This window comes from Elephas maximus, chromosome 23, assembly GCF_024166365.1.
Source record: "Elephas maximus indicus isolate mEleMax1 chromosome 23, mEleMax1 primary haplotype, whole genome shotgun sequence".
Taxonomy (NCBI): domain Eukaryota; kingdom Metazoa; phylum Chordata; class Mammalia; order Proboscidea; family Elephantidae; genus Elephas; species Elephas maximus.
The window spans coordinates 75451116-75475996 of NC_064841.1; the positions used below are offsets into that span (position 1 = coordinate 75451116).

The 24881-nt window shown below is 41.3% G+C and overlaps 1 long non-coding RNA gene across 1 annotated transcript; it reads right to left on the reverse strand.

Annotated features, from left to right (window-relative positions):
- Positions 1-374: 374 nt before the first annotated feature.
- Positions 375-13866, reverse strand: LOC126066457 (uncharacterized). Its single transcript, XR_007515094.1, has 4 exons — positions 13557-13866; positions 8433-13115; positions 1356-1403; positions 375-793 (listed from the first exon to the last, which is right to left on the reverse strand). It is a non-coding gene; the product is annotated as an uncharacterized LOC126066457 (long non-coding RNA).
- Positions 13867-24881: the final 11015 nt, after the last annotated feature.

A 24881-nucleotide genomic window follows, 5' to 3' on the forward strand; every position in this document is an offset into this window, starting at 1 on the left:
ATTGTACCACCAGGGCTCCAAAATCAAACAATAGTTCAGCTTAGCTAGTAAAAAACGTCTGCCTTGAGCCTTTTAAGGCTCTTTTAAGAACTATCTATATGAGAACAAATCAACAACAGCAATTGGAAAGATTAGATAGGAACCTTGAGGGTCAGTGAGTTTATGTTATTGAGGGAAGCACAACTCAGAAACGGAGGGTGAGAGTGGTTGCCCAACTCGGAGAATGTAATCAATTTCATTGAACTGTACATGTAGAAACTGCTGAGTTGGTGAAAGTTTTGCCGTGTATAGTCTCCACAACAGCAAAAAAATAAGTAAAATTGAAAAAGTGTGGTATGTATCATATAAACATTCATATTCAGTTTGTATTCCAGAGTTTCGATTTATTTTGCTATCCTTTTGTCAACTTTTAAAATATAATTCATTAGCACAGTTATTTTCTTTTTATAAATAATTGTGGCTGATTATTATGCTTGTCTAAGGCATAGATGTTGTTGTTTTTGTTGTTAGGTGCCGTCGAGTCAGTTCCGACTCATAGTGACCCCATGCACAACAGAACGAAATGCTGCCCAGTCCTGCGCCATCCTCACAATCGTTGTTATGCTTGAGCTCATTGTTGCAGCCACTGTCTCAATCCACCTCGTTGAGGGTCTTCCTCTTTTCTGCTGACCCTGTACTCTGCCAAGCATGATGTCCTTTTCCAGGGACTGATCCCTCCTGACAACATGTCCAAAGTATGTAAGGCGCAGTCTCGCCATCCTTGCCTCTGAGGAGCATTCTGGCTGTACTTCTTCTAAGACAGAAGACATGGATAGAAATAACTAAAAATCAGAACTACAAAACTGATGAAATACCTTTGTTTTGAAGAAATTCAAAATGTGCTTATTTAGAATACACACTTACATAACATGAAAAACAGATCTGTATTGTAAAAATGCATTTGTTTTGTTTTCGGGGGACAGGGAGTTTTTTTCTGTATTCACATGTTAGATTGTGATTGTCAGTCACAAAACCAGGTAATACTTATTTATTCCTTGTAGAAATCCAGGACTGATGATTTATTACTCTTCTTTTCCAGCGATGAAAATAAAGTTCAGAGGGGTTGAAGAATGACCAAGATCACATAGCTGACAACACTCAGATTATATTATTCTAAATTCTATGCTTTTTCTGGGATCCACATTTCTTTAGACCTAGCCCCTACTAACACACACACACACAACCACATAATACTTGGAAGGTCTTGGATACCAAGTAGTTCATTGCATCTACTCCTTTTTTTCTTTCCAAAATGTTCTTTTTCCTCCCCAAAACAGTTATTTCAAGCAGAGGGTGCTTTAGGATTAAAATCTTACCTGTCAAAGAGCCCCGACTCCGACACTTCCAATTTCCTACCAGAATACCTAGGAAAACACAGAAAAGAATAAAAACACAACAGCACACAGAACTAGAACTGTCCATCAGCCCATTACCAGAATCTGGGAGATGTGCCAGCTAACAAGAAGGACAATGCAGCTGGGTTGAGAAATACAATCCACAGCCAGGGCGTGCTGAGGCCTGGGAACAGAGGACACAAAGCTGCCCAGGGGAAGGAGGGGACTCCTGGTCTCTCCTCACTTCCTGCACTTTTGCCCTGATGCATACTCTTGGTTACTTAGGAAAACTGGTTGTCAGTCCCTCTGTAGCACAACGGTTGTTTTTTCAAGACACCAGAGTGATAAATAACAGAGTGTCAGTTGTATGTGAATAAAACCTCTTCTAAAACCAAGAGAAACTCAAGAGAAACCTGTGACATCCGCGACGTCTCCGCTTCCCCACTCTCTGGGCTCTTTATCCCTCTTGGATCTGCCTCAGTTTACCTCAATATTGCAGGAATCTGTCATCTTCTCTTCAACCCCACTATCACTGCCAATGGTCAAAGCAAAAAACGAAACCCATTGCCAGTGAGTTGATTCTGACTCAGAACGACCTGATAGCACAGAGTAGAATGGCCCCATCCGGTTTCCAAGGCTGTAATCTTTACAGAAGCAGAGTGTCACATCTTTTTCTCATGGAGCAGCTGGTGGATTCGAACTGCTGTCCTTCCGGTGAGCAGCCAGGCACTTAAGCAATGGTTAGACCCTCATTATTCCCCATCTGTATTGGTAGAAAGAACTTTCTCCTCCAGTCTTGCCCCATTTCAGCATTTGCTCTCCACTGCAATCCAGAGGACCAGGGGAGGGGTCTTTCTAAAACATAAATTTGAGCATCCTATCTCCATGGCTACCCATGTTATAAGCTACAAAGCTAGTGCTTGTCTTTGTCACCTGCTTCCCTCTAGGCCACGCCTCGTACCTCTGGTACTCCAGTAGCTCTGTCCTACTGGACGCATCAGGCCTGTGCCCCTCATCACTGAACCCTCTGCTTCCTCCATGCCCATCCTGTGGTTAGTTGTTAGTTGTCATCAAGTCGATGCCAACTCATGTGTGCAGAGTAGAACTGCTCCGTAGGATTTGCAAGATTCAGAAGCAGATTGCCAGGCCTTACTTCCAAGGTGCCCCTGGGTGGGCTGGAACCACCAAGCTTTAGGTTAGCAGCCAAGGGCTTAATCATTTGCACTGCCCAGGGACCTGTCCTCTCTGCCAAGAAGACCCTATGCCCTCTCTTTGCCTTCATTTGACCTGCTCCTTCACATCCTTTAAGACTCAGCTCAAGGAAAACTTCCTGACCCCACAGCCAAAGTCAGGAGCTCCGCCTCCCACAGCACATCCTGAACACATTCGCCATGGCACGTTACACGTGTGCAGTTGTGTTACAGAGTTTTTAGTCCAATCTCTTCACTGTAGATTCCTGGGGGCATTTTAATCATTCATTCAAAAGCTGTTTATTCATCCCTTATTAAATACCAGACACAGTCCCTGGGTGGTGCGAACTGTTAAGCACTTGGCTACTAACCAAAATGTTGGCAGCTTGAATACATCCAGAGGCACCTTGGAAGAAAGGCCTGGTAACCTGCTTCCAAAAAGTCACAGCCTGAAAACCTTACGGAGCACAGTTCTTCTCTGCAAGCAAGGAGTACCCATGAGTCAGAATCCACATGATAGCAACTGCTGCTCTGTGTGTGTATGTGTGTGTGTGTGTGTGTAAAACACAACAGTGAAGGCATAAACTCTGGTATTTATGATACTTATGAACAAGGGATCACATAAATAAACAAGATAGTTCGGAGACGATGGTTTCCACAGCTGTAGTTTTTCTTTTTCTACCCTGAAGATCGAGCCCAGCTTTTGACACAAAGTACATGCTCAGTAAATTTGTTGGAAGACTGTCTACTGGAAAGCACTGATATGATGGTGGTAATGAAGTTCTGAGTATACCAAAAAAAAACTTTAGAGAAAGTGAGATGAATGGACATACAGAAAAGAGCAAAGAGGTGGAAGCTAAACAGAAAAAACCAAAGCTGAAGGTGTACGCAAGGTTTTCTCTTGTCTTTAAGACAGCAGCAAAATAGGTTGACGAGACACAAGAAGGGGAGATGACTGATTTAGTGGCTGGCTTGATTTAAAAAAAAAGGAAGAAAGACAAGTATTGAGTGTGTCCTTAAGGAGTAAGAAAAATTCTCTTCCAATAGGACCTTAAAAGATATGTCCAAAGACAAATTGGTAGAAAAGGGATCGTCAATTTGAGGGGGGTTGTCCTCATGATTTCTGGGTTCTTAGAAAAGTGTGAGTCAAGACCAGCTGCTCAAGGTGGAGGTGGGGAAGGGATAGGGTGGGGAGTTTCAGGGAATGGTTAAAGTTTGAAATATCCCCCATGGAGAATGGGAAGGCCAGCTTGCCGAGGCTGAGAAAGGTCCCCAGCAACACGAACGCCCAGCCCTTCAGACATCATCAATCTACTGCATCACTTGCCACAGCTGGCAATTTTCCCAACAAGGGTTTTGGAAGCAAAGGTGCAGAGGTGAAGAACAGAGGACTCACTGCGGAGAATAAGCTCTCAGCCCAAGCAGACCATCAGATCTTGAAAGGAAACAAGCCACAACTGGGGTTCGTGACTTCAAAAAAACGATCCATGACTAGTGTCTAATCATGTATATGTGTGGAGGGAGGTTAGCATCAAAAGTGTACGGCAGTTTGAAAGTTTTTGCTTCATAGCACTGAGGAGATTTGTCGGTTTAAACTGCATGTAAGTCAACCTGAATTTGTAAGATAATTTGACCCTGTTCTCAGGATACTCAGGCTACCCTAGCAGCTTCCAGTCCTCCAATATGTTTTTATTGCATGTCAAAAATATTTCCTAGTGTGTTTCACGGCATAACTAACCTCCCAGCCCTGGAATTTTCTCACATTTCCAAGAGCCAGGATAACCCATCTATTTAATAGGGCCCACTCTGGGGCAAACCTGTGATTGTCCCAGATTTTTAGCCCTCACAGAGTTTATCGGCTCCTGAGAACAGGAGAGGGGTTGAGCAAATTTAAGTCAGCAGTCATACAGTTTGTTTGAAAAGAAGGAAATGGGGTTGAATAGAGAATGGACAGGATTTTTTTTTTTTTTTAAATGGGACACATGAGAAATGATCTTCCAGTCCCTTTCATCACATTAAATTTCACTTAATCAAAATAAACGTCATGTGGCTGGGTCTCAGTAGTTCAGGGGATGAAAAGTTGTAGACACAGTCTCTGGGCTCTGCCAGCCAGCCTCGGTCATTGCCTCCACGTACAGGGAGTGTGGGGCAGAGAAGCCGCTCCCCGGTGAAAAGGAGCCTGGCACGTGGTCAAGTCTAAGTTTGTAATATGAGCAGGAAGGAGTGGGTGTGTTTTCAGCAGGTCAACTAGGGAAAAGGTGGTGTTTACTTGAGGGCTGGGGAAAAGTGAATTTACTGCGTCTACAGGACTGTACAGGACAGTAGCAGGACCATAGCAATCAGCTCTAGCAAAAGACAGCTCTGCCATGTTGAGGAGAAAAGGGAAAAGAGCCAGAAAAAAAAAAAGAAAACAATGGACTCTGGAGTCCATTGAGCCTTTGCCAGTAGGTGAAAATAAAGCCAAGGGTTAAGAAAATTAATTGGGTAAAGTTGGCCCTAAAGTCAGTCCCTCAAGATTGGATTTGGATTGGATTTGCCCTCTGTGTGGATTAACTAAAACCCAAAAACCCTTTGCTGTCCAGTTGATACCGACTCATAACAACCCTACAGGACAGAGTTAAACTACACCATAGGGTTTCCAAGGGATTCGAATGCCCAGCCTTTTGCTTAACATCCGTAGCTCTTAACCACTGTGTCACCAGGGCTCCCCGTGTGGAATTAAACATACTAACCTACCTGCAGTGCCCCATAATCTCTGTGGTGGGAGGAAGAAGGAAGGGAGGGAAGGAGGAAGAAGGAAGGGAGGGAAGGAGAAAGGGAGGGAGAGCCAAAGGCAGACAGAGAAGAAGGAGTTATAGGGATTTACACAAAAACTATTATTTATGTAAGGAGCCGTGATACCACAGCGGTTAAGTGCTCAGCTGCTAACTGCTGGTTCCAACCAGGGCTTCAAACCCATTTGTTCTGATTTGAGCCCCTGCTGAGGGTCCCCAAGTCTAACAAGTTCCCTGCTGAGAATCTGAATTTCTAACAAGTTCTGAGGAAGTTATACGTAAGAATCACCTGGTCATGTTAAAATTTAGATTCTGATTCAGTATATCTGGGGTGGAAATGCAAATTCTCAGCAGGGGTTTGAATAGGAAGGAACCAGTCTGAAGTCTTGGTTCAAATCTACCAGCAGTTCTGTGGGAGAAAGATGTGGCAGGCTGCTTCCATAAAGATTAAAAAAAATAATAATAATACAAACCTATTGCCGACGAGTAAATTCTGACCCATAGCGACCCCAGAGGACAGGGTAGAACTGCCCCTTGGGTTTCCAAAGAACAGCTGGTGGATTTGAACTGCCGACCTTTTGATTACCAACCATAACTCTTAACCACTGTCCTATGGGGCCGTTCTACTTTGTCTATAGGGTTGCTTCGAGTCTGAATGACTCAACGGCAATGGGTACGAGGATTTTTTTTTTTTTTTGGTGTTGTTTATATAGAGGATCGTTGTGCTTTCTACATTGGTTTATGCTCCTGAAATCTGTCATCACTTTTTATTATATTTTAATAGATCTCTATTACGGGGACAGACTAGCCAATAAGCAAGGTATGCACGGGCTTACTTGTGCTTACTTACTAATCTATAGTGCATAATCTCACCCCATGTGAAAGGTTAGTAAGTAAACACAACTAAGCCCATGTGTACCTTGCTTACTGGTTAATCTGCCCCTGTTATATCTACAGCCACAAACAGTTTTGTGTGGAGTTCTTCAATACAAATCTCTTAGAGCAAGTTGAGCCTTTTGAAGCCAAATATAAGACATGTTGGACCAAGGGCCCTGATGCAAATCTGGCTGTTTCTGGCATCTTAGGGTGTGACAGAATCACCAAAATATGCTGAAGTATTGAATAATTGTTTTGGGCAATCTAATCAATGAAAAGGGCTAATTTTCCTCACATAATAAAAACAAGAAAACCAAGAGGGTGGGGAGAGGACAATAGAACCTATCCGTTTTTATTCCCAGTAGCACTTTTATGGGTATAAATTGCCCTAGGAAAATGCATCAGTTCACATTTCTGACTATTTGATGGAGCCCCATTATCTAAACAGTGGTTCCTAAAAATTATTTAGGAATGATGACGCCTGATAAAATACCGATCTATTTAACAGCATTTTTAAAGTTATGATTTTTCCCCCTTATTTAAAAGCATGGAACACTGAGTGTATGTAAAACTTTCACAACTCGGAGCGTAGAGACCCATGAAAATCCAGATGCAGCTGTCAAACTACCTCATTTGGCTGTTTCCAAGGTATTTTGCTAGGGGGCTGGTACTTGCTCACTCGTTTTCTTATCAATTTAAGTGCTTTTTGGCAGATAAGCAGTAGAATGTGCCAAAGATTTAAGAAAAAAAGTTACTGAGGAGCATTTTAAGTTGAGAAAAGTCTATCCATTATCTGAAACTTGTCCAGGCACTGGGGACAGGTGATTATTTTAATGGTGAAACTCCTGATTCAGCTTGCAGAATACCAATTTTCTGCATGAACATAGTTGGATAACCATTGGCCTAAGATGCTTTTCACTTCTTATGCTCTTAGAATATAATTTATTCTTAAAATACATGTTTCGTGTGTACAAGCATAAAACCATCTTTCTTTTTCTCTTTGCTGTGATCTTATGATGTATTTTTATCTTATTTTTTGTCTACATTTTGTAAGACATTTTACATCCCTTTTGGAAGAGGCAAAAAATAAATAAAAGATTTTAATACGATACAAAGTTGAACAAAACTGACCTTCCTGAAAACAAACATTGGGCTCGGGATTTACAGCTTCAAAGCTTGTGGTTAGTCCTTTTTTTAATCCTTTCTTCATTGACAAATAATTAATGAGAGCTTATTTTATACTACTGGAGCCCCGGTGGCGCAGTGGTTAAGAGCTCAGCTGCTAACCAAAAAGTGGGCAGTTGAAAGCCACCAGGTGCTCCTTGGAAACCCTATGGGGCAGTTCTACTGGGTCCTATAGGGTCGCTATGAGTTGGAATCGAATCAACGGCAATGGGTTTATCTTGTGCTACACAGTGTTACAGGAAGGACAATAGAGCAGCAGATAAAAAAAAAAAAATTTTTTTTTTTAGTACCTGGTGTCTTAGAACTCACATCCTGGAAGGAGTGCACAGGTTGAGATACACAATTAAATATATGTTAAGTAATATTAACACACCAGGTGGTAGAAAGAGTCATTAAAAACAAGCAGGGTACGGTGGATAGAAAGGATGTTACAGTTAGGGTGGTTAGGGAAGGCCTCTCAGATAAGGTGACATTTAAACAGGGAAATGAACAAAAATCTAGAACAAAGCATGCAGTAATCTGGGAGAAGAGCCTTCCAGGAAGAGGGACCAGCAGGGTTACTGGCTCTGAGGCAGGATTTGTTCTTTAACCCTCTTAGAACTACTGTAATTTGTCCACAAAGACTTCGTATCTTTCAACCTTTAAATAGCTGCCAAATTACTTCTTTTATAAGGGTAAAATCTAAGCTTCTTGCGTTTAACGTTTCTGTCTCTCCAGAATTCCAGTATCACTTCCACCAGGCACTCCTTTTGGACTCAACCTCAGACACGAGTTTTCAAGTATTCTTTCTACTTTTCCACTAATTGGGGCTCTTCACTGGGGACAAAGGATCAGATTTAGTTAATATAGAAAATTCACTGTGACTGTAAGCAGAATTCTCCTTTAAGAGTGTACCTTATCCCTGCCAAAGCCCGTCTCCACGTTTTCCTGAAAATTCTTTGAGAGTTTCCTTATTTGACCCAGGTTTCTTTGAAATCAACAGCCAGATAAGACAAGTGAGCAAAGACGAATGGCCTACCCAGGTTCGCTCTCACCTGTTTGGGGACAGGAGCCATAGATCCGAGTACTAATCTGTGTCATCTTCTGCGGTGGCCTGGGTCGCCACGGTGCTGGGTCTGCGGAAGGTCAGTGCTCAAAATCATAGGCAACTTCACAGCTGAATTAGCACCAGAAACACCCAAAAGCTTTATCCAGTCTCTTTCACAAAAGACTTACGTAACACCTTTGGCTTACTGGCTCCACCTAATCACTTTTCAGAATAACGTTTTGCGAAAGGCTTTTCGTCTCTCACCACAAGCTGCAAGGAGCAATCTTACATTGGCCCACTACGGCTGTGAGTCTCCATTTTTCTTTTACCACAAACGTGGCAGGGGGCCGGGAAGGCTGGGGACTTTTGTTGGGAGTTTTACTAATATCAGGATGCAAACCTCTGAATCAGAATCGTTGACTTCATCTTCCTATACAGTTAAAAATAGCTCAGTGGCTCTTCCTAGGAAGTTACTTTCTCACAGAAATGCAGAATAATGACCCTAATCCCTTATACCCTCTGGGTAATGCCAATCTGCACATTAACTTAAGAGACCAAGGCTGCTAGGGCATTTAGTGTACAACCTGACGTTATATTAATGTTTTTATTTCATAATCACGCCTCCTGGCATCCCCTGTATAAAATGTGCTATCAGGGCAGAGAAAGCGTCCTAATGGTAGCAAATATATCTTATCTGTCACAAAACCAAAAATAGGGCTAAAAGCAGAAAGGACATTTGTTGAAAATTCAGCTCTTCCCTTCGGACGGCCTGTGGTACAGCTTGTGTTCATCTGCAGTGCTCTTGGGCATGACTCCCACAAAGCCTCGCTTCGCTACCGGACAGAAAACGCTTAGACGGTGGTTGTTCAGATGTTTGACTTGATGCCTTTAAAACAATGTTAATTTAAAATATTCAGAAGGTAAGAAGTGAAATGGGCTTCTATAGCACCTAACATTTTAATTCTTGAAAAAAATATCTGAAGCGAGTATGGCAAAATGCTACAATACAACAAAGCTGATTGACGCGGACATGCATTTTTCATTTTATCAGTCTATCTTTTTGTATGTACATATTTAATAATAAATATATTTAATAGTGAAAATACATTAATAAAAACGCTGGTGGGCATTGTGAGCGTCACTCATTTTTAGAGCTAAATACATCCGTATCCTTTTTTATTTAGAGCGTTTGCAATTAATTTTTCGCCTCCTCCCTCCTCTCCCCAGAGGTTTCTGAAAAACATACAACATAATCACTTCACAATTACTACATCTATTTTTTGGTTAATTGAATATGTTATAAAAGAATGTAATTAAAAACTCCAGAAGGCTACACCTTCCAGCTGCCTTGCTGGTAACAAAACATTTCTTCCCACTGTGCTAAGAATTGCTAGCTGTTTTGTGAGAAATGTAACACATCCAGTTGCAATCAGCGAGATGTGGGCTCCAATCTCCGTATCTGAGAGCAGGCACTGCGAGGTGGCTTTAAAGGGTTAAGGCCTGTCACCTGAGTGCAGACAGCCTGTGCCAGGGTTGGGGCAAGAAAGCAGGAGACAGAAACTGACGCTTAACCCATGTAGTTCCCGGTTTCTGTTACTTTTATTTTGCACTGGCCCTGAGAGACCCTCCTAAAGAGTGTACATCAAACTAAACAAAAGCAGGATATTTTTATTGTCTCTTTGGTCAAGTGGTACATCCTTTACAAATCATTAGTGGCCTCAACGCGGCATGGGTATCTAACTTGAATCCTTCTTGAGGCTGTGAAGTGTGGTGCTCAACTTTTGTATTTTTTCTGCTCTGAGCACGAACCTATTAGCACTGGCAGATGTTGGGTTAACTCTGCTGATTTCTCCGAAGCCCTATCAGTACGATGAGGTTATCACAATGCTGATGGAAACCCAACCTACAATCAAGTCAGGGGAGGCAAATGCCTCTTAAGGCACAGGTGCAGCTATCCAGAAGGAACCCCGAGCTCTCCCATGGCTGTCCAAGCCTCATAAAAATGGGGGCACCCCCAAGGCTGCATCTGGAAAGGAACATTGGAATGGATGCAGAGAGAACAGCACCCTGCAGACTTGGCTTCCTAGGGCAATCCAGGGATGCTCTGTGGAAGAAGGGAAGTATTAGGGAAAGTCCAACCGCTTTGCCTGGCTGCATCAGTGAAGTCCATTTTATACACCAGCTTCTTTACTTTTCAAACATGATGTAGCCCAGCAGAGAGCTGTGGGTCTCTCTTGGCACAGGGCGAGGGAACAATAGGAAAGACGAGATCAGAGCCAACTGTTCCAAGATTGTGAGGAAGAGAAGGTTGGAAACTGGTACTTACCACCTGTCTTAAAGAGCAACCAGAATGCTCCTTGGAAGAAGGGTGGCGAGACTACACCTCACATACTTTGGACATGTTATCAGGAGGGACCAGTCCCTAGAGAAAGATATCATGCCTGATAAGGTAGAGAGAGGGTCAGTGAAAAAGAGGAAGAACCTCAACGAAATGGATTGACACAGTGGCTGCAACAATGGGCTCAAACATAGCAACAATTGCGAGGATGGTGCAGAACCAGGCAGTGTTGTGTTCTGGTGTGCACAGGGTCGCTATGAGTCAGAACCAACAGGACGGCACCTAACAACAACAACAACCTCTCTTAAAGTCATTCTCACCTTTATCTCCACTCACAGGGAGGTAGAGAGAGTACCTGCCAGCTACAGCAAGGTTTGAATTAGTACCAGGAGTCATCAGTTCAAAAACAGCTGGGTGCAAGCTGGGAATCATTTAAAAAAAAAAAAAATCTATCCACACATTGTAGATTCATGCACATGCTTTTTTCTTTAGAGATGAAGAGTTTTCTTAAAGGTGGATCAGCTGGCTGGAGTTCAGCACCCTTTTTTTTTTTTTTTTTTTTGCATTAATCACACCTTATAATGCCTATTTCCAAATTCCACTTCGGATTTCTTCAAAGAACGTATGAAGCCTTTGTGAAGCAATCTGAATGTGAAGTCTTTCTAGGTTTTTAGGATTCCCAATTGCTCAAAACTATTGCACCTACATATAATTTAACAGAATGAAAGTAAATTTATAAATTAAATTGTTAGTGGCTTGACTACATTCTTTCCAAAGCTTTAACTCTATAGGAACAACTTTGTTTTCCCACTTACAGGTCTTTTTTATTACCTATAGCAACTATGAGTCAGAATCAACTCAATGTCAACGGGTTTGGTTTGTTTTTTTTTCAAGGCAACTTAGCACACGTATTTATATATGCACAACAGAAAGTCACAAAATAACGGTTAGGATAAATGACGCACCTTGTTATTTTCCATTCTCATCTAATCTAGTCCAGCTAAGCCTTTTTTTTTTTTTTTTTAAATGCAGGTCATGACCTACTAAATTGACTTAATGACCTGCTAACAGTCAGGACCCCCAGCTTGAAAAACACTGGTTTAGCAGTTCTCTGGGTTTGTTTAGCATGGTGGGGGTTCGCAGAGAACAGGGGCCCTTGTTCCCCTCCTCTCCATGTTACACCCCAGTATCTGAAAAGAAAGCAAATGCTTGAAGTGTAAAAACTACATGAAGTGAACTATACAAATTGTGAACTCTGAGTCACAGATTTCTCTATTTTATGAAGGTACAAAAAAAAACACTCAAATTTTCCATCACGATAGAAAAGTAATACACAGAAAACAGCACTGTTTTCTGTTAAACTCCATGTTATCAGTGCCCTCTCTGCTCTTCCGACTATTTTGTCTTCTAAGTCAGAGGTTGGCAAACGACAGCCCATGGGCCGATCAGGTCTACAGCCTGTTTCATTTGTTTATGTGTGATGGACAGCTTTTTTCTCACCGTGAAGGTGGAGGTGAGTAACCGTGACAGAAAAGGTACGGTCCACAAAAACTAAAGTATCTACTCACTGCCTATTTACAGAAAAAGACGAACGACCCCCATTGTAAGAGATTCCTGAGCACTGGCAAAACAATGTTCCTCTGAAAAGCTGGAAGCATTTACTCACATATTATATCCTTTGCTTACAAACTTATTCACCAACTTAACAAGAAGGAGGTTTCATTTTTCATTTCTAGTTACAAATTAAAAGTAAATAAATGAAGTCATACTTAGAAATACTAAATATCATATTGATTAGAGACAGATCCCTTTCCACGTTTTAGTTTATTTTGTTTACTGTAACAACAGAGAAAAGCGAACTCATGCCTTTAGGATCCTGGAGTCACAGTAATATTTTGTCATCTTGTATTTAATTTTTAAAAAATATACGTAAAATTTCCATCTGACTTCATTCTGTATTTATGTTAAACATTTTTAAATGTTGAAAATTGCTTAACTAGTTGCCATCAAGTCAATTCCCCAACTCCTACCAACCCCAAATGTGTCTGGGTAGAACTGTGCCCCACAGGGTTTTTAGGCTGGGAACTTTTAGAAGCAGATCGCCAGGCCTTCCTCCCAAGGCACCTCTGAGTGGGTGGGTGTGAACTGCTAGCCTTTCAGTTAGTAGTCAAGCTCTTATCTGTTTGAGCCACCCAGGGACTCCATTAAATCGCTTACCATCTAATAAAATTCCCGGTCCAGGAAGAAAAGTCATGTTTATGCCTTGAGCTTCAAGGACTCCTGTAACACCACAATATAGCCATATTTCCCTTTAGGGTTTGAAAAGCATGCCTCTGTTTGAAAAGCATGACCCTAAGGCAAAACAAACATAACCAGGAATTTCAAACACTCTCCCATGCTAGCTGATGGCCTATGGGGGCCATGGCTGGGCTGGGGAAGCAGTTCGCCCAGGTGCAGCCAATAAAGAGTGACATTGTCTGCAGAAACTTCTAAAACAATAATAAAACTGACTAAAATCGGTCTGTTTTTATTATACCATAAGTTAGCCATTTAAAAGTTATTGATCAAATACTCCACCACACACACACACACACACACACACACACAAATCATTTGTTGATCTAAATTCTAAACAACTGCTGAGTTCCCTGAGTTATAATATATGTATAAGCTTCCAGTTAATGCATTTTTATTATTTGTCATTTAATAAACATTGTATTCTACATGAAACTTAATCTGAAGAACTCCAAATTATACGGTTGGCCTCCAACACATATGGACTCGGCTATTTACCTTCTCGCAGAGAGGAAGTTCCTAATGGGATAGACTTCTTCAAGCTCTCTTCAGATGCCTCTCCACCAGCTGTGGGAAGACTTATTTCTGCAATGAAATCTTAGATTCTCAATAAATAGTGACGGCGCAGTGACTGTAAAGACCAAGAAACACAACTTGAGTGACTTCAACGCTATCATTCGAGGCGACAATTTGGACCTTTTATTTGATCCAAGGCAGTGATGCAGAAGGTGAAATGTGAGATGTAATATTTCCGTATGGTAAGTGCATATTTTAGTTCATACAAAGAACATTTGAAAAACAGCTGTTTTTTTTTTTTTTTTTAATGGGGGTATATTACTGTTAGCTGCTATTCGTTTTAAGACTAAGAAAAAAATGAAGAAATTAATGATTCCTATTGATAATGAAGTCAACACAGAAAATTATTTTCTTACATGGAGGAGGGGGATGTTAATGACAGCCTGTCTTGCACGTCAGGGAAGCTGGGCTGAGGGGCAGGCGGACTAACACATCTCGTTATTTATCACCACTCCCCCCGCCCCAAGGAGGGCTATAACCTTTCTCATTTATTCACCTAGATGCTGGGACTATGCTAGGCTTTGGGAAGGAAAACCTGTTGCTGTCTAGTCAATTTTGACAGAGTAGAACTGCCCCATAGAGTTTTCAAGGACTAGCTAGTGGATTCGAACTGCCAACCTTTTGGTTAACAGCCAGAGCTCTTAACCACTGTGCCACCAGGGTTTCAGATTATGAAAATAAACACACACACATGCACAAAGTCTCTGTCCCTGAGCAGTTCATAGTCAGTGGGGGAGACTGACAAATAAATGACTATACACGGCCTTGGGTTTCCAAGTCTGGTTGTGAATCACCCAGAAAGCTTTAAAAAAAAAAAAAAAAAGGCATATACTCCAGAAAACAGTTTTGCAGGTTCGTATAAAGTTAAACATACCCCTACCAATGACTCAACTATCCCACTCCTGGGATATCCCACTTACCTTAGAGACGTAAAAATGTGTGTTCCCACAAAAAACTGTTCATGAATGTTCATAGCACTTCTAGTCACGATTGCCCCAAACTGGAAACAACCCAAACATCCATCAACAGGCAAATGAATAACTGCAGTGTGGTACCTTCATACAATGGAATACAACTCAGCCATAAAAAGGAATAAACACACACAGCGTGGGCATTATGTTGAGTGAATGAAGACAACCTCAAAGGGTTATGAGCTGTATGATTCCATTTGTATGTCATGACTGAAGACACAAACCTCCAGTGACAGAATGGATGAGTGCTCGCCAGGGGTTAAGAGTGGGGGAGGCCATCCCTACGGATCTATATGTCTGTCAAAATGGATATAATTGTGCATAAAAGAAAAAAAAGTCAATTTTACTGTATGATAATTTTAAAATAAAAATGTAAGTCTGAGACAACATCACACACAACACTTAGAGGAACACAAGTGGTCTTCTGTGTTTGTAGGAGTCAGTTGGCAGAAAATAAAGACTTGAGAGGCAGGCCAACGCTTGCCGGTAAACAGCTGCAAAGAGGTTTCAAATGAATTCTGAATGGGATGGGGAAATGAAAGATTTTTAAAACCTGAGAGAAACATGATTAGATTTAGGTTTTAGGAGGGTCATTCAGCTGACAGGATGGAAGATGGATTGGAGGGGGTTACTTTGTAAGGAAGGAAATCAGTTAGTATTCTATTGCGAAGACATCAATGCAGGGCAAGAGATAATTCGGCTTTGGACATACTAAGTTAGAGACGCTTACCGGACATTGAAGAAAAGATGTCTATAGAGGTTGAATATCTGAGTCCTAAGTTCCAGAAAGAAGTCTCAACTAATAATAACAATTTGATAGTTAAATCCATGTATATGGATGAGCTCTCATTCTCCAAATTGTATATAGGGTATGGGGGAGCCCTGATGGCACAGTGGTTAAGAGATCAGGCTGCTAACCAGAAGGTTGGCAGTTCAAATCCACCAGATGCTCCCTGAAAGTCCTATGGGGCGGTTCTACTCTGTCCTTTAGGGTTCCTATGGGTTGGAATCAACTCAACGGTAATGGGTTCAGTTTTGTGTTTATACATGGTAAGGGGGAAAAAGAAGTTTGGGAATGGAACCCAGGGAAATAGCAATATCTGAAAAGAACAGAAAGTAAAAAGAAACTGGGAATGCCTCTCCAACGAGAATGGGAAAAGAACAAGGAGGAAGTAATGTTTGTGAAGACAAAGTAGAAAAGAGTCAAGAGTACTCACTTCTAACTTTTTCTAAGTCTGGTTTGTTACATCTGACAACATGGGAACAGCAACTGAGCTCTTCATAGGATCGTGAAGTCACAGGTTTTGGCCATTTCATGGATTGAATTGTGTCCCCCAAAAATATTTGTCCCTTTGGCTAGGCCATGATTCCCAGTATTGTGTGATTGTCCACCACTTTGTCATCTTATGTGATTTTCCTATGTGTCATAATCCTATCTCTATGATGTTAATGAGATGGGATTATAGGCAGTTATGTAAACTCAATCTACAAGATTAATCTACAATTTAAGCCCATCTCTTTTGTGATATAAAAGAAAGAAGCAAGTAGAGAGAGGGAGGGGGACCTCAAACCACCAAGAAAGCAGCAGAGCACGTCCATTGGACCCAGGGTCCCTGTGCCCGAGAAATTCCTAGACCAAGGGAAGATTGATGACAAGGACCTTCCTCCAGAGCTGACAGAGAGAAAGACTTCCCTTGGAGATGATGCCCTGAATTTGGACTTCTAGCCTACCAGACTGTGAGAGAATAAACTTCGGTCTGTTGAAGCCATCACTTATGGCATTTCTGTTATAGCAGCACTAGATAACTAAGACGGGCCACCAAAAGAGATCTATACAGTTACCCTGTCCAAATATCATTTACAGCTGAGAAAACTGAGGCCTAGAGACTAGTCGGCTGGTTTGAGATAGCATATCTAATTCATGGTAAAGCTGGGATGGACAACCAAATTGCCCAGTGGTTGGAGTAAAATAGCTGGCTTCTTTAACAAGTCTTCCATAAAATAAATTTCTTGATCGTCAACACATGTTTCCTACCAGTTGCTCTTATATCCACTTATATGACAAAAACACCTTCCATCCCAAGACAAATAATCAGAACTCGAATGACTGGTTTGATTTCAGTTTTCTATCTATCTATCTTTTCAATTGGTGGCTACCAATCTAACTGGCCACTTTATTTACCTTCCTGTCCCCTTCCTGGAGGGGAGTACAAACATACACATGTACCGTTTGAACTAACCATAAAAATTCTCGAATTTGGTTTCCAGATAGATTTCTCAGATAACTGTATTGAAATCTTATTTTGCCCCAGCCTTGAATTTTCCATTTTCTTTCCCATTACGCCAAGGGCAGGGAGAAACTCTGATGCATATGGGATTTCCTACAAACTGGAGTATCCCAGCCTTCTAGTGGCTTAAACAGTAGAGTACTTGGAGAAAAAAAAAAAAAAAAAAACTCATACCTGTTTCAAACATTTACAACTAATTCATTATATGACAGAAATTATTCTTTGCAGTGGGTTAAATGTCATGCATTACAGTCCCAAATTTTCAGCTCACTCAGTCCTTTCCAGGTAAATCTCAGTAAATGAAAATTATACGATTTTATAATATATATAATTTATGACATATATATATGTCTTAGACTGAGTTCTCTAGAGAAACAAAACCAGTAAAGCATATAAATACATATATAGAAAGAGAGAGAGAGAGATTTATATCAAGGAAATAGCTCACTCGATTGTCGAGGCTGGAACATCCCAAGTCTGAGGGTCAGGATAGAGGCTTCTGACTCACGCAGCTCCACGGGCTGCCCAACCCAAGGTCAGCAGGTCGGAGAGCAGGACACTTGCTTACAGCCTGTGAAGATGGACAAATCCGAAGATTGGCAGTTACGCTGCTGGCTCAGGTCCCAAGAATTAGAGGTCAGACAAACCAGAGGCAGCTGCAGGATCCAGAATAAGCCAAAAGCCTTGGCAAGGCAAGCAGGCAGGAAGTAGACGGCAAAGAGCAGAGAGATGAAGGTTGAGGGGGTGGTGAGCTGCCAGGGGCCCGACCACTCAGCAAATTCCATCATAGGGGTGACTGTACACATAAAATAGGGACTATAATAATATCTTGTTTCTGTGAAATATTAGCATGAGGAAATAAAAAAATACATATATATCTCCTATCCAGTGGTAAAATGTCTTATATTTCGGAGAGACATATATACAATGCTACAGTGTAACATTGTCAACAATTTGTAAATGTTCTACCAAGCAACAGCTAGGAAAATCCGCGCTGTGTGTCGTTATAGCCTCTTCGTGTTCTGAGTCCTATTGCAATAATTTAAGGGATTTCTATTGTATCTTTCTTAAACTTCTCTCAAGGTTTCCGATATGTGTTAGGTTTTGACTTTTCAAGGTTATCTAGCCCTGGTCTGGCCTTGACTAATGAATCTAACTGCTTTTTCCCAAAGGTAGAGTTCAGCTACTTTGTAAGATGGATGAGTGTTTGTGGTCCTTGTTGTTGTTTCACTTTCACTTTGAAAATGAGCTCATTTTAACAGGAATCTACTTTCCGCAGTTCTGATTTAGTCTTCTTTGCCTCATAAAAAAGTTATTTTCCATGCCTATTCTCACTGACTCCTAAATATATTGCATTATTTGCTAACTTCGAACCTCAAAAAAACCTGACTTAAAAATGTAGAAATTATGAAAGCGTGACTATTTCTCAAGCTTTGGAACGCATGTAGAACTAAATAGTAGCTGACAGAGCAAAATTTGGAGTACAAAAAGATACAATATAATGCAAAATCCACTGTTCCGGTTCACATAAAGTTTTAAAATTAAATTGCCGCCCGGTCCAATTAGAATCTTGAGAGAATTCAAAGTGGCAGACCGAGCAGATGGCTCTATCGTTCTTATTTCCCAAGTTTCTATTTTTAAAAATTATATACATTTCAAAATAAAAACATGAAAGTGTAGGAAAAGAAAAAAAAAATGGGAACAGTGGTGGAATAGAAATGTTGAAAGCTCCTTCCTGAGTGAGCCTGGGAGAAGCTCCAAGCTCAAAGTCAAGAAGTATAAAGAGTTTGCCATGAGCCAAACATCAGGATGATTAATTAAATAACAAGATTTGAAGCTTCTGGATCAATTAGACTCCTGTCACTGATCCTCTAAATTGAGTTTTTAAATGGTTGTCAGAGGAAACTTTTCCCCAAAGATAAAGGCCAAACACCACTTTCTAAAGAAAGTGGATACATTTCCAAGTGAGATTTTTTTTTGAGACCTAAAAAAAGCAAAGTAGGGCTTGCAGTAACTCTAGTCTTTCACACTAGTCAACACGGGAGGAAAGAAAAGCAAGGCCACCAAGAGAAAATTGTGGTAGCTGTGACTCTGAACTGTAATGAGGTGCCCAAGGATGCTGTGGAAAACTCATCGGTGCAGTGTGCAGTTTTTTTTAAATTTTAAGGGAAACGTAGCAATCTTGGACATCTATCAGACACCACAGGGAACGCTGGCTCTGGGCAGTTCACAGTTTCAACATTAGATTGCATTATATTCCTTTTCATGGTGTCAAATCTTTGCAAAGTGGTGTTTTCAGGGATTGCTATCAAAAAAAAAAAAAAAAGCATTGCACAAAAAATCAACGTGGAACAAAAAATCTGAGTGGAGGTCTAGAATCTGATTCCGTCTGAGAAATTCTGCAGTTCCCAATAAACACAAACATTCTGCTAGGATAGAATGACAGTTATGTAAGAATAAAAGGGAAAAAAAATTACATCTATTTGTCTTAGTTTTTCAAACAGCTACTACGTTGTTAGAACATAAATAGTTACTAAGTTGCTTGGACGTAAATACTCAAACAAAACTGCTAAGAAAGCCTTTTGGCCTGCTGGTGCTATGAAAAAAAAAAAAAAAACTCTTGAGACAATAGGGGCATCCTGAACCAAAGAATGTAGGAAACCTCTGTACTGGGCTTGGTAACTCTCATGGAAAAAGCCTCCCCAGTTTGGCAAGTGGCCCGGCAGGGGCGTGGAGAAGGAGGAGCTGCCCAGACTGCCTGCCTGCCCTTCCTGCTCCTGGTGCCTCACCCACTTATATGGGGCCTGTAGTTAGCCTTTCAAGGAAGAGTCTTGCACAGGAAACAGATGTGCGTAACTGCCAAGGAAGCCCACAATCACCACCTACGTAAATCAACCCAGTCCTTCATTCATAAAAATGAACCAAAACCCAGGGCCACCAGAGACAGGAGGGAAATACCAGCCTGAAAGATAACGATAATGACGAGCAAATAAAACAGCTCACCTGAGAGGAAGCAGAAATAATAATAATCATAATAAAAACCCCAGTTTGATTCTGAGATTAGAGAGGAAATTGCCCCCATAAAATCAGAATTGGCTACAATTAGAAGGAGGAGGAAGGGGAGGGAATAGGAGAGGAGAAGGGCAGAGGGAGGGAAAGAGAAGAATAGCGCTCACAGAAAGAGAAGAGGTATTGGTGATTAGAATTAAACTGACAGCCTAAAAAATCAAGTGGAACACTGAGTTGGCTCTCTGAGGGAGTAGTCTCTTCCACTGTGGAGATCACGTAGCTAGAGGGTAAAGACAAGGAAATCTCTCAGATTTAAAAGCAAAAATGAACAGACAAACAAACAAATGGAAACTTAAAAATCTTACAAAATATATCCAGGAGGGTCGATCTGTCTAACTGACATTTTCAAAAATGTTGTTGTTCGGTGCCGCCCAGTCAGTTCCGACTCATAGTCCTATTCGTATGTACAGCAGAAGGAAACATCGCCCAGTCTGGCGCCATCCTCACAATTGTTGTTATGCTTGAGCCCATTGCTGCAGCCACTGTGTCAATCCATCTCGTTGAGGGTCTTCCTCTCTTTCACCGATGTTCTACTTTACCAAGCATGATGTCCTTCTCCAGAGATGGTCCCTCCTAGTATGGTCAAGGAATGTGACACAAAGTCTCACCATTCTTACTTCTAAGGAGCATTCTGGCTGCACTTCTTTGAAGACAGATTTGTTTGTTCTTCTGGCAGTCCATGGTATGTTCAATATTCTACTTCAATGCCATAATCCAAAGGCATCGATTCTTCTTCGGTCTTCCTTACTCATTGTCCAGCTTTTGCATGCATATGAAGCCATTGAAAATATCATGACTTGGGTTAGGCACACTTTAACCCTCAAAGTGACATCTTTGCTTTTCAACACTTTAAAGAGGGCTTTTGCAGCAGATTTGCGCAATGCGATGTGTCTCTTCATTTCTTGACCACTGCTTCCACGGGTGTTGATTGTGGATCCAAGTAAAATGAAATCCTTGACAACCTCAGTCTTTTCTTTGTTTATCCTGATGTTGCTTATTGGTTCAGTTGTGAGGATTGTTGTTTTCTTTATCTACTGCTGTACCATTATTAATTTCTTACTTACACTTTCCTTAGGGTTCATTATGCCTATTGTTGCAGAGTTTTTTGTTTTTTATTGTTTTATTGTGGTAATATTTATATAACATTTGCCAGTTCTGCATTTTTTACATGTACTAGCCATGTTATGTTCATCGTGTTGTACAACAATCACCCCTATTCATTTCCAAATCATTATTGTTGCTGTTTTGCTTCTATCATGGAATGGGATAGTTTATTTGCATCCTTTCCTACTTACTGATAAATGACATTCAGGTTTAATTTTCTCTGTAACTCAAGGATTATTTAGGTGGTATTTTTACTTTCCACATGGCTTTAGCTTTTGTGTTGGACTTTTTGTTATTGCTTTAATTTTATTGCTGTTGTCAAAAAATATGGCTGTGGAATTTCCTGTTTTTGTTATTGTTTTTGTTTTGAGATACAGGCTATAACCAGTGTTTCAATATACCATGAACTTTTGAAATTAATATATTTCGTATCGATATTGAGTAAACAAACCTTACTGTGTTATTTAATTCTTCTCTTTAATATTTTTTTCTGCTTCATGTATATAAAAAACGGGGAAATAATTAAAATATCCTACTAGAATGGTGCTTTGCCAATTTCTTCTTGTACTTCTAAGTCTTTATTTGATACGTTTTGACGCTATGTTATTTGCTCATAAATTTTCCTGGCTATTATATTCTCAGAATGAATTGTACTTTTTAAAATCAATAAAGGCAGCCCACTTTATCCCTAGTTATTTTTTAATTTTTCTTAAATTCCAGTTGTCGGATACTAATATTGCTTTTTAGGGTTCTTTTCGGGTTTTTTTGGTCTTATATTTCTTTGTTCATCAGTTTGTTTTTATATTTTCTGTGTCATTTTCTTTCATGATGCATCCTCTGTGTACATGTAAAGTTTAATAACAGGGTCGTTGTCTTTTATTAGAGACATTTAACCCATCTATATTTATTTTATGTTGTGATGAGTTACCTTCTTGGTAATGGTTCTGTTGGCTTTTTGTTGTTGCTGTTATTCTTTCTTGCTATTACCTCAGGCATATAGCATCTGTAAAAACTGCCCCCCTGTGCCAGCTGAAAGCTTTACATTTATTTATTTATCCATTGGTACCACAAATACTTCTTAATCCCCTACTAAATATATGGCGGAAACCAACAGTGGTTAAGTGGTTAAGTGGCATAGTACTTAAGAGTTACGGCTGCTCACTAAAAGGTTGGCAGTTCAAATCCACCAGGTGCTCCTCGGAAACTCTATTGGGCAGTTCTACTCCATCCTATAGGGTCACTATGAGTCAGAATCAACTTGACAGCAATGGTTTTTCTCGTTTGTTTGTTTTAAATGGATGGCATCATACTAGCTCTGGACATACCCCGGTGTGAAGACATATGTGGTTTTGCCACCGTGAAACTTACATTCTAAAAATATCAAGGACAGAAATCTTGGTGAATGTTCTCTACGTGATAGGCACTGTTCTCACTGCTTTACTTGTTCTCACTCACTGACTTTTCAAACTAACAAAATGAGATTTTACCAATAAGAAAACAGAAACTTTATAAAGTACCCACTGAGTTTTCATAACATACCCAGGGTTATGCAATTTGTATGTGATGGGTCTAGGATTCAAATATAGATTTGCTTCATGACAAAGCCTACTGTTATGAATGGACAAACCACTAACAGGTGCCTACTCAATGGTTAAGAGCTCAGCTGCTGACCAAAAGTTGGCAGTTCGAATTTACCAGCCACCACTTGGAAACCCTGTGGGGCAGTTTTACTCTATCCTGTAGGGTTCCTATGTTTCTCTCTATTCAGGGCCTAAAGTGCACACCATCCTCCCAGTTTGCTGGGCCTCCGTTCTAACCACCCCATACGACCCATCCTGATGCTTTCCTGCCTTCACACGACAGTGTATGAAGGGTGAACAACTGGTTCCTTTTGCCTCAGGCAATCACCCGGTATCATGGATTGAATTGTGTCCCCCAAAAATGTGTGTATCAACTTGGCTAGGCCACGATTCCCAGTATTCTGTGGTGGTCCTGCATTTTGTGATTGTAATCTCATGTTAAGAGGATTAGGGTGGGATTGTAACACCACCCTTAGTCAGGTCACCTCCCTGATCCAATGTGGAGGGAGTTTCCCTGGGGTGTGGCCTGCACCACCTTTTATCTCTCAAGAGATAAAAGGAAAGGGAAGCAAGCAGAGAGTTGGGGACCTCACATCACCAAGAAAGCAGTGCCAGGAGCAGAGTGTGTCCTTTAGACCTGGGGTTCCTGCACAGAGAAGCTCCTAGTCCAGGGGAAGTTTGATGAGAAGGCTGACAAAGACAGAAAGCCTTCCCCTGGAGCTGACACCCCAAATTTGGACTTTTAGCCTACTTCACCGTGAAGAAATAAACTTTAGCTGTCTACTTGTAGTATTCCTGTTATAGCAGCACTAGATGACTAAGACACCCCAAAACACCAGCCATTCTCTTCGCTTACTGGGTCTCACCTCGCTGGCCCGTACCAGTTGCCATCGAGTTGACTCTGACTCACGGCGACCCACGTATGTCAGGGTAGAACTGTGCCTCATAGGGTTTTCGGTGGCTGATTTTTTTTAAGTAGATCACGAAGCCTTTCTCCTGAGGCACCTGAGAGTGGACTCAAACCTTTGGTTTTTGGTTAGCAGCAAAACCTGTCAATCATTTGCACCACCCAGAGACTCCTCACTGGCCCACAGTCCTCCCCTGCCCCGAAATTTGTCTGTGAGCTCTATTGGGCTCCTTGTCCAGGCAATTTGCACCAGACAGATGCCCTCTGGAATGTTCTCAGCTGCCTTCCTTTCCAGTCACAGACGTGTGAGGACATCTTGATGTTTTCCACGCCACAGACAACTAAGAGGTTGCGTTTAAATGTACACGACCTGAGTGTGCTGTGCAGTCACGACGGATCTGTTAACACCAGTGACAGCCAACAAGGCCGTCCACTCCCTAAGTCCTTAGCAAGGAGCATGGCCCAAAACCTCTGACCTGGACAGATTAGCCTCAAACTTCCTAGATTTTTGCAGAACAACCGCACTCCACTCCTCCCTCATTTTGCCAGCCTTGAAGAGGAGGCCCAGGTTGGAGGCAGTAACAGGTACCCTGGTACACTATTGCCTTTTATCTCATTTTGCTTTGCTTTCTCTGTTCCACGATTTAGTGGGGCCTGAAGGGTTAGCCTCCTTTCTTCTTCTGTTTAGTCAGAATCTTCCTTAGTTACAAAACCCCACAATGAGTTTTGAGTATGTCCAGGGGGAGTTAATTGAACTTGGGAAGTTATTTTCTCTTTCCACAAGGCTTAGGCTTCAGGCCTTGTGTGGTTCTCTGAACTCAAATATCCTAATGGGCATGCCAGAAACTGCTTTTCCTTACATGTGTGAATAAACCTTTGTCTTTGCATTCTTGCTGGTCACCCTCCTTTCAACCCCACCTAGGGCAGATGGCCGCCCAGGCAGAGGAGGGGAAGGCCATATGCCAGGAAATGTAAAGCATAGAATTACATCAGTGTGTTTAAAAATATTTACTTTATTTTATAACAATTGAAGGAGAAGTACCTGGGACTATGACATCATAAAAAGGGGGAATTTGCCCTAACCTCAGAGGGGGCAGAAAAAAAAAAAATCTGTTGAGGAAGTAATGTTTGAGAGAAGCTTTGAAGGCTCTGTGGGAATCACCTGGTCAGAGGGGAAGTGAAGCGCGTTTCAGACAAAGAGGATAGCATACCAAAGAGCCAGAGGCAGCAAGAACAAATGAGTGTGCTGGAGAAAAGTGAAAACAAGAGGGTAAGATACAGGTGGAGAACGGGAGCCCTGGTGGCTCCGTGGTAGGATTCTTGCCTTT